Here is a 3,357-nt window from a genome sequence, read left to right as displayed (position 1 = left end):
TCTATTTTGTCAAGACTGGGTTCATCTGTCAATCAGGGCTAATGTGCAGCATTGAATAAGCTGTTATCCAATTGGGTAGCTGAATCTTACCAATATAATTAAAACAATACAAATAGACTCCCTAAGTCGCTGTGAATAGTGACAATGGACCAATCAGAGAAAGAGATTGGTGAGCCGTCATTATTTATGGCCTGGGGGGGGGGTCGGAGGAATTTGAGGGGGGTCACTCAAAAAATCGAAAGCTACAAGGGGGTTGCTCAAAAGTTGAGAACAAGAAGGGGGCCTTCTCAATTTTGTTGATATGTATTGAAGCATTTAGTGAAGTTATGAATTAATACAACAATAATAGTAAAGAACAGCAATATGTATGCTTGAGATATTTATGTTTATACCCGGTATATGTACACACACACACACATAATGTATATATATATATATATATATATATATATATATATATATATATATATATATATAAATATATATATATATATATCATAATACAGGTGGTTTCAAGTTGAAACTATATAGATATCATTACACTCTTTCACGTTATTGTGATCTTCAGACGAGAATGATCAGCTATTCGACGTGGCAAGCCTTATGTTAGAGGCTAGTACTGAGTACATTTTTCAGTATTTCCTGATTAAAGATTGATATACTTGCCTGATCATTCATGAGAAACGTCTGCTTTCTATATTATACTACATTGTATAGGTTACCAATAGGGGAAAATGTTTAAAGCAAGCTAATTCTGATTCTATAAAGTTTAAAACCAGTGGAATGCCTTGACAACAAACCCATCTTTTATTGCAGGAAAATAATAATAAATAATAAATGTGAATAAATGTATGTCTGTCGCTATTTTCTTGTTTTAAAAAAATGTAATCTTCATTGAAATCAGTGGACTGGAATATAAGTTTTGGAATACTGTCTCAGATTTCTGTTACTTTGAGTTTTTATACAAAAAAAATCTGAAAAAAATACTCCCCAAGTTCCACCAAATAACACCATTTTAATCTCTATCTTTCAAAAGCTCCAACGGCAGAAGGGGGACACCCCCTACTTACCTCCCCAGAGAACACTGCATGCCATCAGAGCACTGGATACAGACCTGTACATCAACCCCTGTCACAGCAATGGAACCTCTCTCCGACACAGACCTATACCACAGGGTTATTAATCAGGGTCTGTACAGGGCCTGTCACAGCAGCAATTCATTTTACTGTATAGATATTTAATTTTCCCATTTTATTGGGGGGGGGGAAGTCACTGAAAATTTCTGTAGCAGAGGGGGGTCTACTCAAACACGTCATGGTTGGCAGGGGGTTACTCGAAATTTTGGAGTTTCTAAAGCAATTCATCCGACCCCCCCCCCAGGCTGTAAATAATGACGGCTCCCTTATTCAATGCTGCACATCAGCAGATCAATCATTCAATTTAGGGTAGCTGTCGAGACCATAATAAAATGTTGCAGGAAGAAAATTTTAAACTATTTAAGCTTATCAGTCATACACAGACACTATGCTGTATGTCTTTTGGTGATATGCAGTATCTCCACCATATATTTGCTATTTTCTGTGGATAAGCAAAATTTTACCTTGAGTGGTTTTAGGCTGGGTGATCTGTTGCTGGGAGAGGAGAGCGCCCTCAAGTGGAGGATTTCCATTGATATTTTATTTCCAGCTTACTTCCATTCGTGCAACAAAGAATATAAGTAGCTTTTACCAGAAGAATTGGTCCTTGTAATCTCGTGCGTAAAGCCAGTGGATTGGCAACACATAGTGCCCCAGTATTCAAAAAATCTAGGCGCTTTGATTTTAATGAACAACACTAGGTACAGACATAGACCCTATGAGTCTTTGGTACAGGTTACTAAATTTGTTCACTTTGCACTGTATTATAGACCTTGGTGTTTATGTCCAGTCGGGACAATGGACTTGTGTAAGGTGCATGCACTCAACACTGCAAAATGTCGCCATTTTCTTTGTAATTGTACACATGCAAGGTTCGCAAGTAGACAAGAAATGAGAGGAGAAAGAGCAGTCTTCTCGTCTTAGTTTTTGAGAGTGACTTAATAAGAAATATCTTAACCCTTTGATTTTGTGCCGTTCACACTTTGACAGATTTGAGCCCTAAAATGTAGGAAGTAGGAAGCTGGTGAAGACAGTTCTCTGTAACGTCTAGTTCTAAAACATTCCTTTACATTTGACGTTTAGAATCATGGATTAAAGTGAGTGTTTATGACCAGCAAAAACATACATCATAATATATTTATCATTTACTATTTTTATTTTTATTTGCTGATACTGCACTCCACCCATGGGTGGTTCCCTACCTTCAACGATCTGCAATTCATGAACACTTGGCGGCGCCATTCACGGAAGCCGTAATACCTCTGTTAGTGCTGTAACAATAGTGGTTCATGATATGGTCAGTGATTGTGACAGTCATTATTGATTGGTTGAGTTCCAGCCTTTTAATACCGGAACTTTTCCCCTCTCAATTATATTCATAGAAAGCCAACCAGCCTGGGCGAAATTTTACTGTTGGAAAGACTAAACTTTCCCGTATTTTGCTTTATTCACTTTTTCCCCAAATGGATGGTCCAACCACCACTAATGCAGAAATGGCTGTTGTAAAGCTTTACTCAGTGAATATCTTTACCGGTCTGTGCATTCCGTTGTTCGCCATTAATCGTCAGTTTTCGTGTTACAAATTACTTTCTTTGAATTCGTCACATTTTAACTGTCGAACAAAGCCGTAAGTTTTTCTCTTGGCTATTTAAAACACATTTACCGAGTATATTATTAGAAATGCTAGATGTGCCCTTTAGTAAAGGTCACGTAAAGTCGTCAAAAATAATTTCAAAGACTACTTGGAAAAAAAAAAAACTTGTGTTAGTTTTTTATACATGTACTTGAGTAGTGTAATAGGCTATACATGGAGGATGAAACAATCGTATTTCAATTTATTGGTACTTTTTAAATACATACTTTCATCCATAAGCTTAATTTAGACTAAGATTTTGACTGACATCGGTAACATTGTTTTATGAACTACTGAATGCATGAATGCAAGAAAATGCCTATATTGTGCGTCGATAAAAAATTATGTTCCAAACAAATAAAATAAACAAATAATTCCGAAGTAACACATGCAGTCAGGATGGCCGAGCGGTCTAAGGCGCCAGACTCAAGGTTAATCACCTTACCATTGTACTGATGGGTTCATTGAAAGAGCGTTCTGGTCTCCAAATGGAGGCGTGGGTTCGAATCCCACTCCTGACACTATTTTTTGTCACTTGTGTTAAGAAAATAATGGCTCTTCCGAGATGTTGCCAATCTCCTCTGTTAG

At 37.1% G+C, this 3,357-nt stretch overlaps 1 non-coding gene across 1 annotated transcript; it reads left to right on the top strand.

Annotated features, from left to right (window-relative positions):
* The first annotated feature begins 3,162 nt into the window (after window positions 1-3,162).
* Window positions 3,163-3,290, top strand: Trnal-caa (transfer RNA leucine (anticodon CAA)). The gene is made up of 2 exons: window positions 3,163-3,200; window positions 3,245-3,290. It is a non-coding gene; the product is annotated as a tRNA-Leu (tRNA).
* The last annotated feature ends 67 nt before the right edge of the window (window positions 3,291-3,357 follow it).

This window comes from Ptychodera flava, chromosome 9 (assembly GCF_041260155.1).
Source record: "Ptychodera flava strain L36383 chromosome 9, AS_Pfla_20210202, whole genome shotgun sequence".
NCBI lineage: Eukaryota > Metazoa > Hemichordata > Enteropneusta > Ptychoderidae > Ptychodera > Ptychodera flava.
This window is presented reverse-complemented; position numbering and strand designations above follow the sequence as displayed.